Here is a 12,099-nt window from a genome sequence, read left to right on the forward strand (position 1 = left end):
CACAACATTGCAAAATAAGAAATAAGCGATCAAAACATTGTAGCTGTCCCTAAATGATATCATTAAAAACATTGGTTCACAGCTCAAAAAATAAGCCCTCACATAGCCTCACTGACTGAAAATGGCGACACAAGTAAAAAAAAATTGTTACAATTTCCAAATTTTATCTCGCCACTTGAATAATAAGAAAAACTGTGGATGTTTGGTATGTCAGTAAGTGTACTGAGCTGGGGGATCATATTGCCAGGGCGTTTTTACTGTATAGTGAACATGGTAAATGAAAAAAAAATTGTGGAATTATGTGTTTGTTTGTTTTTTACTTCTACACATTTGGAATTTTCTTTCCTACTTTCCAGTGCATCACATGATGCGAGCCTGCATTTTTCCCCGCAGATGATGGCTGTGATATTAAGTCTTCATCTAAGGGCTCGCTCACACTGCTGAGTGCTGTGCAATGTTTTATCAGACAGTACTCGGCCCAGTGTTATTCTATGGGGCAGAGCAGATCAGCAATTATATTCCCATGCCGATCCGGTATGAGAAAACAATCGCAGCATGCTGCCAGTGGCTTCTGTATTCGGATCACGTGCACCCATACAGGTCTATGGGTGGTGTGAAACATTGGATTGCACACGGCTGTTAACCTGTTAATGCCGCTGACAGTGACATTTACTGCACTCCTGTAGGGAGGCATGTCATTCTCTGTGCCCATCGCCGCTCCAGTGACATGATCACAGGGCGCCGTTGGGTTGCGAAGACGGCCAGGGGTTTGCTGAATACCCCCTTGCCTGTCATGCCTATACTCCTGTGGTAGTTGGCGTTCTTAGGAGACTGATTTTTACTACACACAGCAGTACTATGGTTTTGCTACCTATAGTACAATCAATCGGACAATCTCAAGTTCAAGAACCTTAAGGTGACTCACAAATACAGTAGAAAGGGAAAACATTATTTTTGAAAAATGTAAAAGTTTAAATCCACACCCTTCTTCCCCATTGAAAAAAAAATACACATATGTGGTATGGCTACGTCTCTAAAAGTCCAATCTGTCAAAATATAAGATTAACCTGACTGGTAAACCGCGTAAAAAAGTGAAACGCCACATATACGTTTTTTCGGCAGCTGCAAAACTGCAAAATATGGAATAAGAGGCAATCAAAATATCGTACTTACCCCCAAATACTAACCATGAAAATGTATGTTTCATCAATATCGGATTTATACAAATTTCGATATTCAATATTTCCTTTTGGAGACATTACGTCTGAGTGAATTTGTTCTGATGAAAGGAATGTGTATACTGGGTGACAATAGCTCTTTCTAATGGGTGTGAGGCATCTCCTTTAATCCTCTCAAAACTTAGGCCTTTTCCTGTCTTAACTACAAGTGCTTCTTACTAAATTAGAATATCATTAAAAAGTTAATTTATTTCAATTCTTCAATACAAAAAGTGAAACTCATATATTATATAGAGTCATTACAAACAGAGTGATCTATTTCAAGTGTTTATTCCTGTTAATGTTGATGATTATGGCTTACAATCAATGAAAACACAAAAGTCATTATCTCAGTAAATTAGAATACTTTATAACAACAGCTTGAAAAATTATTTTAAAATCCAAAATGTTGGCCTACTGAAATGTATGTTCAGTAAATACACTCAATACTTGGTTGGGGCTCCTTTTGCATCAATTACTGTATCAATGCGGCGTGGCATGGAGGCGATGAGCCTGTGGCACTGCTGAGGGGTTATGGAAGCCCAGGTTGCTTTGGTAGCAGCCTTCAGCTCATCTGCATTGTTGGGTCTGGTGTCTCTCATCTTCCTCTTGACAATACCCCATAGATTCTCTATGGGGTTAAGGTCAGGCAAGTTTGATGGCCAATCAAGCACAGTGATACTGCTGTTTTTAAACCAGGTATTGGTACTCTTGGCCAGGGGCGTACATAGGAATCATGGGGCCCCATAGCAGAATCTCTAATTGGGCCCCCCCCCCAAAAAAAAAATTAATAATTGTCGGGGTCACCAAAGATCAGATCTCACAACTTTCCATCCTTTACATAGTAATTTTCCTCTTGCTGAAGTCCTAGATCTCTCTTTCATTGCCACATAAAGTGTGATGCCAATAAAAGGACCCCCCAAACACAGTATGATACCCCCATGGTGAATTCCACATACGCAGTATATTGACCCTACTGTACCCCACCTCAACTCCCAGGGCAAAGTATGCTGACCCCAACACAGTATGATCCCCCAACTGTGAGCCCCTAGAGCTAGAGAGGATGGTACATAATAAGGGAGGGTGTTATACATAATAAAAGAGGAAACTATATAACTATGGATGGCGCTATACATAATAAGTGAGTACACTATATACTAAGGGACTGTGCTATACATAATAAGGCTACATTCATGCATCTGTGTGCAGTGTCGGTGTGCTGCCCTGTTTTACCGATTCATTGAGCATGTCCTATTCTAATCCTCAAAATCGGATCAGAACAGGACATTCTCTGACCCTCTTAGATCTCATTCTCAGATCCGTGATTTTCATGGATGTGTGAATGGATCTATAAAACTGTACGAGTCCGTAGACCATCCGATAAAAAAATCTGGCAGCACACAGGCATTTCACACAAATGTGAGAATGTGGCCTAAGGGATTTTTACAGATAACATTATCACTCCAAGTCACACAGTGCAGATACAGAATAATATTTACATCCAGTCACTTACCGCTGACGTGTCATATGATCAGAGTCGGTTTCTGCTGCTTCTTCTCCATCTGGTCAGACCTTCATGTCGACATCTCCCAGCCACGACTCGTCTTGTCACGATGATCTCCAGCCTAGAAAATAACAAGGTCACATATTGTATGCATACATGTGTCTCCCCCGCTCTGCGCCCCTGAATACAGATATGTACCCCCCCATTAATATATTATTAGCCACTTAGTAATCAAAATATAAAGTGATAAGCAGCACTGTGCCCCCCATTAACTATAATCTCCACCAGCCAATAATATAAATTATTCAGTCTCTGTGACTCTCCCCAACTAACTGTAAGGCTATGTGCACACGGAAAACATACAAGGCTTGACAGTACAAGCAAAGTGAAAACCCCATGATTGCTCTCTCCCAGCACCCCCATGATTGCTCTCTCCCAGCACCCCCATGATTGCTCTCTCTCAGCACCCCCATCATCACTCTCTCCCAGCACCCCCGTCATTGCTCTGACCCAGCACTCCCGTCATTGCTCTCGGCATCCCCACCATCCTCATCATTGCTCTTTCCCACCACCCCATCATTGCTCTCTCCCAGCACCCCCATCATTGCTCTATCTCAGCACCCCCATCATTGCTCTGTCCCAGAACCCCCATCATTGCTCTCTCCCAGCTCCCCATCATTGCTCTGACCCAGCACCCCCATCATTGCTCTCTCCCAGCACCCCCATCATTTCCTCTCAGCACCCCGATCATTACTCTGTCCCAGCACCTCCATCATTGCTCTCTCCCAGCCCCACATCATTGCTCTGTCCCAGCACCCCCATCATTGCTCTGTCCCAGCACCCCATCATTGCTCTGTCCCAGCTCCTCCATCATTGCTCTCTCACAGCCCCCCCATCATTGCTCTGTCCCAGCACCTCCATCATTGCGCTCTCCCAGCACCCCCATAATTGCTCTCTCCCAGCACCCCATCATTGCTCTCTACCAGAAACACGTCATTGCTCTCCCCTTCCCCACCATCCCCATCATTGCTCTCCCCAGCCCTATCAGCCCCATTATTGCTCTTCCCAGCCCCATCATTGCTCTCCCCAGCCCCATCAGCCCCATTATTGCTCTTCCCAGCCCCATTATTGCTCTTCCCAGCCCTATCACTCCTCTCCCCAGTCCCATCAGCCCCATTATTGCTCTTCCCAGCCCCATCACTCCTCTCCCCAGCCCCATCAGCCCCATTATTGCTCTTCCCAGCCCCATCATTCCTCTCCCCAGCCCCATCAGCCCCATTATTGCTCTCCCCAGCCCCACAATCCCACCATTACTCTCCCCCCACCTCCCCTCCCCAGCGTTTCAGTAAAAAAAAACAACAACTTACCTCAGCTCTCTCCCCTGCAGCATCCTCCTTGTTGCCGGCAGCTTTCTTCCTGACCCAGGCGCGCGCTGCATGATGATGTCATCAAGCTGCGCGCGCCTGGGTCAGGGAGGAAGCAGAGAACGAACCCTCCAGCTCCGCTGCTATTCTCCTCCTGACAGCAGCAGAGCCGCAGGGATCGCTCCCTGACCGCCACGTGCAGGGAGCAGCTGCACCTTGCGGGCCCTTTGGTGCAGCTGCATGGTGGGGACCCGGCGCAGCTGCACAGGCGGCGGTATGTCCACCCCTGTACTGCTATGGGGCCCCCCCGGCTCACGAGCCCCATAGCAGTCGCGTGGTCTGCCGCCATTGGCGGTACGCCACTGCTTTTGGCAGTGTGGACAGGTGCCAAGTCCTGCTGGAGAATGAAATTTCCATCTCCAAAAAGCTTGTCGGCAGAGGGAAGCATGAAGTGCTCTAAAATTTCCTGGTAGACGGCTGCGCTGACTTTGTTCTTGATAAAACACAGTGGACCTACACCAGCAGATGACATGGCTCCCCAAATCATCACTGATTGTGAAAACATCATACTAGACCTCAAGCAGCTTGGATTGTGGCCTCTCCACTCTTCCTCCAGACTCTGGGACCTTGATTTCCAAATGAGATGAAAAATTTACTTTCATCTGAAAACAACACCTTGGACCACTGAGAAACAGTCCAGGGCTTTTTCTCCTTGGCCCAGGTAAGACGCTTCTGGTGTTGTCTATTGGTCATGAGTGGCTTGACACAAGGAATGCTACACTTGTAGCCCATGTCCTGGATACATCTCTGTGTGGTGGCTCTTGATGCAATGACTCCAGCAGCAGTCCACTCCTTGTGAATCTCCCCCAAATTTTTGAATGACCTTTTCTTAACAATCCTTTCAAGGTTGCTTTTGTCCCGGTTGCTTGTGCACCTTTGTCTAGCACACTTTTTCCTTCCACTCAACTTTCCATTAATATGCTTGAATATAGCACTCTGTGAACAGCCAGCTTCTTTAGTAATGACCTTTTGTGGCTTACCCTCCTTGTGGAGTGTGTGAGTGACTGCCTTCTGGACATCTGTCAAGTCAGCATTCTTCCCCATGATTGTGGAGCCTACTGAAAAAGATTAAGGGACCTTTTTAAACACATCAGAAGCCTTTGCAGGTGTTTTTTGTTAATTATTCTAGTTTACTGAGATAATGACTTTTGTTTTTCATTGGCTTTAAGCCATAATCGTCAACATTAACAGAAATAAACACTTGAAATAGATCACTTTGTTTGTAATGACTCTATATAATATATGAGTTTCACTTTTTGTATTGAAGAACTGAAATAAATTATCTTTCTTGATGATATTCTAATTTAGTGAGAAGCACTTGTATTTGTCCAATCTGTACTCTTTGTTTATACACAATATACAGTTATATGAAAAAGTTTGGGCACCCCTATTAATCTCAAGCTTATTGTTTTATAAAAATTGGTGTTTTTGCAACAGCTATTTCAGTTTGATATATGTAATAACTGTTGGACACAGTAATGTTTCTGCCTTGAAATGAGGTTTATTGTACTAACAGAAAATGTGCAATCTGCATTCAAACAAAATTTGACAGGTGCATAAGTATGGGCACCTCACCAGAAAAGTGACATTAATATTTAGTAGATTCTCCTTTTGCAAAAATAACAGCCTCTAGTCGCTTCCTGTAGCTTTCAATGAGTTCCTGGATCCTGGATGAAGGTATTTTTGACCATTCCTCTTTACAAAACAATTCTAGTTCAGTTAAGTTTGATGGTCGCCGAGCATGGACAGCCCTCTTCAAATGATCCCACAGATGTTCAATGATATTCAGGTCTGGGGACGGGGATGGCCATTCCAGAACATTGTAATTGTTCCTCTGCATGAATGCCTGAGTAGATTTGGAGCGGTGTTTTGGATCATTGTCTTGCTGAAAGATCCATCCCCTGCGTAACTTCAACTTTATCACTGATTCTTGAACATTATTGTCAAGAATCTGCTGATACTGAGTGGAATCCATGCGTCCCTCAACTTTAACAAGATTCCCGGTGCCGGCATTGGCCACACAGCCCCAAAGCATGACCTCCACCAAATTTTACTGTGGGTAGCAAGTGTTTTTCTTGGAATGCTGTGTTTTTTTGACGCCATGCATAACGCCTTTTTGTATGACCAAACAACTCAATCTTGGTTTCATCAGTCCACAGGACCTTCTTCCAAAAAGAAATTGGCTTCTCCAAATGTGCTTTTGCATACCTCAGCCGACTCTGTTTGTGGCGTGCTTGCAGAAACGGCTTCATTCGCATCACTCTCCCATACAGCTTCTCCTTGTGCAAAGTGCGTTGTATAGTTGACCGATACACAGTGACACCATCTGCAGCAAGTTGATGCTGCAGCTCTCTGGAGGTGGTCTGAGGATTGTCCTTGACTGATCTCACCATTCTTCTTCTCTGCCTTTCTGATGTTTTTCTTGGCCTGCCACTTCTGGCCTTAACAAGAACTGTCCCTGTGTTCTTCCATTTCCTTACTATGTTCCTCACAGTGGAAACTGACAGGTTAAATCTATGATACAGCTTTTTGTATCCTTCCCCTGAACAACTATGTTGAATAATCTTTGTTTTCAGATCATTTGAAAGTTGTTTTGAGGAGCCCATGATGCCACTCTTCAGAGGAGATTCAAACAGGAGAACAACTTGCAAGTGGCCACTTTAAGTAGCTTTTCTCATGATTGCATACACCTGGCTATGAAGTTCAAAGCTCAAAGAGGTTACAAAACCAAAAAAAGTGCTTTAGTAAGTCAGTAAAAAGTAGGTAGGAGTATTTAAAACAAGAAAATGATAAGGGTGCCCATACTTATGCACCTGTCAAATTTTGTTTGAATGCAGATTGCACATTTTCTGTTAGTACAATAAACCTCATTTCAAGGCAGAAACATTACTGTGTCCAACAGTTACTACATATATCAAACTGAAATAGCTGTTGCAAAAACACCAATTTTTATAAAACATTAAGCTTAAGATTAATAGGGGTGCCCAAACTTTTTCATATAACTGTACATCCTTGTTCAGTCACCTGGGCCCTTTGTCCTCAAAAGGGAGCTTTGCATGATAATTAGGATGGCTCACTTCTCTTTGTCTCTAATCTATTGTAAGGCAGCGCTAGTCATCACGCTGGGGGACACTCGCTTCACCGGGTCAATTAAAGCACACATGCAACGTTTTCCAGTAACATGAAATCCAGCAGTTTATTACACTTCATAACTGCTTATCACACAGTCCATCTCAGTGGCTCACCGGCATGTTTACACACATAACATCCAAGAGCCTTTCAAGTGGCAGACAGGCCCACTTGGCTCCAGTTACAGCCTTCAGCAAAGTAACTATATCAATGTCCATATAACGCACCGCTTTTACCTTTTGCCGGGTCTAGCGGTTTCCATCAGATTTGTTCTGCCACAGCTGTGGCTTTACGGCTTCCCAGATGGGGGTCTCCAGCCCTCGTATCTTCCAAGGCTACTGGCATCTCTTACACACACAGGGATCCAGCCTCTGCCTTTCAGGACTCTTGTCTTCCAAGCCTCTTGCTCTCCAAGGCAATTGGCATCTCTTACACACAAGGATCCAGCCTCTGCCTTTCAGGACTCTTGCCTTCCAAAGCTACTGGGATCCCCCACACAGCCAGGGATCCAGCCTCTGCCTTTCAGGCTTCACCAGGCCTCTCTAGGCCTCACTAAGCCTCTCCAGGCTAACGGTCTCCCACACACAGGAAACAGGCCTCACGCCTTTCACACCCTGTTTCAAAAGCACCAGGATTTATATATCCTTCAGAGCACACAGGACCTGAAATGATGTCACAGTCATGTGATCAGTCCTTCAGTGCACACAGGACAAGTAATGATGTCTCAGTCATGTGATCAGTCCTTCTGAGGGAGAGGTACATGGTCAGCCAGAACCACACCCTGGACCATTACCGTAATGCCGCAAGCCGCTGCATTACATATCCCCCCTCTGTTCAAACTTGTGGGGTTGAACACATAATATACACAATCACATTATAACCCACAGTTCACACAGAGACCATGTACTTGACAATTGCGCTGCTCAACCCCTGGAACATTAGTCATCGACATTAGCCCATTCCTTAGGGACCTCCCATCTGTCATTGTCACTGACTTCGTCAAGTCACATTTTCGGGTCGTAACCTTGTCAGACCTCCCCCGCTCCCAGCAGTCAATACAGCAGTGTGACTCACATGCCCTGGTATCTAAGGTCCGGTTCGACTCCGTACTGTCCCGTACTCTATTGGGTCGTTTGTATGGGCCACTCAGACCTGAGTTACTGGAGGTCTCACTACCTCTAAACCCACGCCCACTATCCTCAGGACATCTTGGAAAGTCTCTAACTTCTACTGTAGCCGTTCTATTATTTGAAGGGCCCTTTCTCTGTCTGGTCTCACAATTTCGAGACGGCTGCCATCTTCTGCTGCTCAGGCGATTCTGTCTTTCCACTCGCAGTCTAGCGAGATTCAACTGTTCTACCTCTCGCAGGTAGGTCACTCGGTACTCCATCAGCATGCGTATATATGCAAGACTTTCTTCCGTTCCTACAGCGGAGAATGAACCCACACCTGTAGGGGGATTTTTACAAAAAAAATCAGCAATAGTCTTAGGACCCAGTTCACAACATCTCTTACCACCTCCCCGGGCACTCTGGGACAATACTGGTGCCCCCGGAGAGTTCACAGAATGGTCCACTGCCGCCATTCTATACGGTGCCAACCGCTCCTGCCATTCCTGCACCATGTCCTGTAGACGTTTCTCAAATACCTGCTGCAGTTTTAACCGGCACTTTAATCGCTCAATAGCTTCAGTTTCATTTGCTGCTCCGTTCACAGCCATCGCGGTACACTATTCACACTAGACACTTCACACCGCTCTCCCCGGAAAATTTTCGTGGCCCCGCCGAGCCACAGCAAACCAGGTTTGAGTGCGAGGACAATTTTTCGTAACCCCGCCGAGTTACAGCCAGATGCTTTAATCTTCATGACCCCGCCGAGCCACAGCAAACCAGGTTTGAGTGCGAGGACAATTTTCGTAACCCCGCTGAGTTACAGTAAGATGCTTTAATCTTTGTGACCCCGCCGAGCCACAGCAAGATGCTTGTATTCCCCTCTCGTCGTCGACGGCGCAAGGGCCACAAAAAGGTTGCTCCTGTAGTCTTGGCTGAAAGTGAAAATAAAGAAAATGTAGTACTGTGTGCCTTTGTTCCAAGTGTGGATCCTCCTTTAGAGGCAGAAGAGTAGGTGACATTGCCAGTAGCAACCTCCGGTACAGTACTGAGACAGAAGGATCTGACAGCCCTGAAAGAGAGGGTGGCCAGTCATGACCAAGAGCTGGAGCCTATCAGGCAGCAGTGTCAGAGTGACGTGCAGCAACTATGGGAAAACCTGGAGAACGTGTCCTCAGACCAGCAGAGCCTGGTGCCTGAACGGCCTGAAGGTTGTGAGGAGCTTAGAGCGAGAACTGGAGGGAAGCAGCGAGGAAGTTAACCAATGGAAGGAAATGTTCCAGGAAATTAAGGAGGACCACCGCAAAACCAAGGAGGAGGTTTTTCAATTGTAGATTGACAAAGCGGAGTGTGAAGATTAGTTGTGCGAGAGGTAGCGGGATCGATGCCCGCATTCTCCACCACATGTAATGCAGCGCTAGTCATCACGCTGGGGGACACTCGCTTCACCGGGTCAATTAAAGCACACATGCAACGTTTTCCAGTAACATGAAATCCAGCAGTTTATTACACTTCATAACTGCTTATCACACAGTCCATCTCAGTGGCTCACCGGCATGTTTACACACATAACATCCAAGAGCCTTTCAAGTGGCAGACAGGCCCACTTGGCTCCAGTTACAGCCTTCAGCAAAGTAACTATATCAATGTCCATATAACGCACCGCTTTTACCTTTTGCCGGGTCTAGCGGTTTCCATCAGATTTGTTCTGCCACAGCTGTGGCTTTACGGCTTCCCAGATGGGCGTCTCCAGCCCTCGTATCTTCCAAGGCTACTGGCATCTCTTACACACACAGGGATCCAGCCTCTGCCTTTCAGGACTCTTGTCTTCCAAAGCTACTGGGATCCCCCACACAGCCAGGGATCCAGCCTCTGCCTTTCAGGCTTCACCAGGCCTCTCTAGGCCTCACTAAGCCTCTCCAGGCTAACGGTGTCCCACACACAGGGAACAGGCCTCACGCCTTTCACACCCTGTTTCAAAAGCACCAGGATTTATATATCCTTCAGTGCACATGTGACACCCCAGGGGTCTGGTTGCCACAGTAATAGAGATATTATGTCTGAGAGCAAGTGGGAGGTTTCTCTGGTCAGGAGCCCTAAGCATGCAACACGGCCCACCCAGACCTGGGAGGAGAGGAATCTGCCCTTATAAACTGGGTCTGGGGCGGGATGAGACAGAGACAGAGCCTGCAGAACAAGCAGAGCAGTCAGAGCCTGGAGAGGGAAAGTGAAAACAGGAGCTCTGTAGGAGCAGCAGCTGAAGGCCAGGGGCTGTGAGCAGAGATATAGCTCGCCCTGGCTGAAGTTACTAAAACCGGACACAGGAGTCCGAGGCTGTGGGGACTGATATATACCCAGCAGCAGAAACCAACCGGCAGGGGATTCCAGGTCCTCTGGCCATAGAAGCCCGGAGGCTCAGTCACAAAGAAGGGACCAGCGCCGCCATCCAGGAGCGGAGGCTAACAGAAGGCCCCAAGTCACCAGCCATACGGGTGAGCACCACACGGTATACTCAGGGACGTGGGCTACTTGTAACCGCTGACAGCAAGGTAGCCAGGAAGAGTGCAGATAAACGGGGAGGCCTACAACTCCACCTGGCCAGGGGAACTCCTGCTTGCTCGCAGACTGACCAGGCCCCTTATACTAGCCAGTACTCCCGGGAGGGTCTGCCTTGTACCATCAGTAAAGACCCTGAACTGCACCTCACGTCTCTGTGATTCCTTGCCGCACCAGCACCATTAGCACTGGGACCCTCACACCAGCACCCCCATCATCTCTCACATTAGCTGCCCTGAGGCAATACTTCTCCCGTGGGGAGTTATCCCATACTCGGCTGCGCAAACAACATCAGCCTCAGCGGTCGGCAGCGCAGCGGCGGTCCCCACTGACCGCAATCCACGGGTGGCGTAGTCGGACATTTGCTATACATTAAGACTGCCACTGGTTTGACCACCTTGGGCACGGACCGGGTCACTGCCACACGGAGACTACAACCCCCAGCATTCTACAACAGGCCCGGTTCCGGGTTCCCCTGCACAACACAGGCCCAGGGGGCGCGTCAACTTTGGCGTAGTCGGCAGGATTTGGTGCCCGCAACCACCGGGTACTGCATGTCTGAAAAAGAGACTTTTATACTTACCTGTGGTGAAGTTTCCCACCGTCCGGAGCCGATTCCCGCCATCAGACGCCATCTTGGACCGTTTCCCGCCGTCTTCTGCCTTCTTCCCGCCATCCGCAGCTGCTTCCCGCCTTCGGACGCCATCTTCGGGACGCCGCACGGGAAGAAGAGGGGCGTGGGCGCCGAAAGCGCGCGAGATCCGAAGCTCCGCCCAACGCTCCGCCCCACGCTCTGACGCTGCGCAAGGTCCTGGAAGGGAGGAAGAGCGACGCTGACGTCATCGGAGCGCGACGCCAGGTCCTCAACCCCGACAATCGACTGCGGAGCCGCGGCCAACGGAAGAAGAGCATCGCAAGGTAGGCCACGGTCCACTAGGGGGGAGGAGGATGCCGGATACCGAGGGGAGCTCCACTGCCACAGCCACCGCCAGCGCAACCGCTGCAGCAGTCATGCCATTCACCATGCCCTATATCCCGGGGGCAACCTGGCTACGCCAGTACTCAGGGGAGTCACATACTCTAAATGACTTTAGAGAAAGACTGGATAGCCTCTTCCAGGTGTACCCCCTCACAGAAGAGCAAAAAGTGAGCATCCTGGT

The sequence above is a fragment of the Phyllobates terribilis genome, unplaced genomic scaffold, assembly GCF_046119375.1.
Source record: "Phyllobates terribilis strain yellow unplaced genomic scaffold, ASM4611937v1 Scaffold_11__3_contigs__length_659146591, whole genome shotgun sequence".
In the NCBI taxonomy this organism is placed as follows: domain Eukaryota; kingdom Metazoa; phylum Chordata; class Amphibia; order Anura; family Dendrobatidae; genus Phyllobates; species Phyllobates terribilis.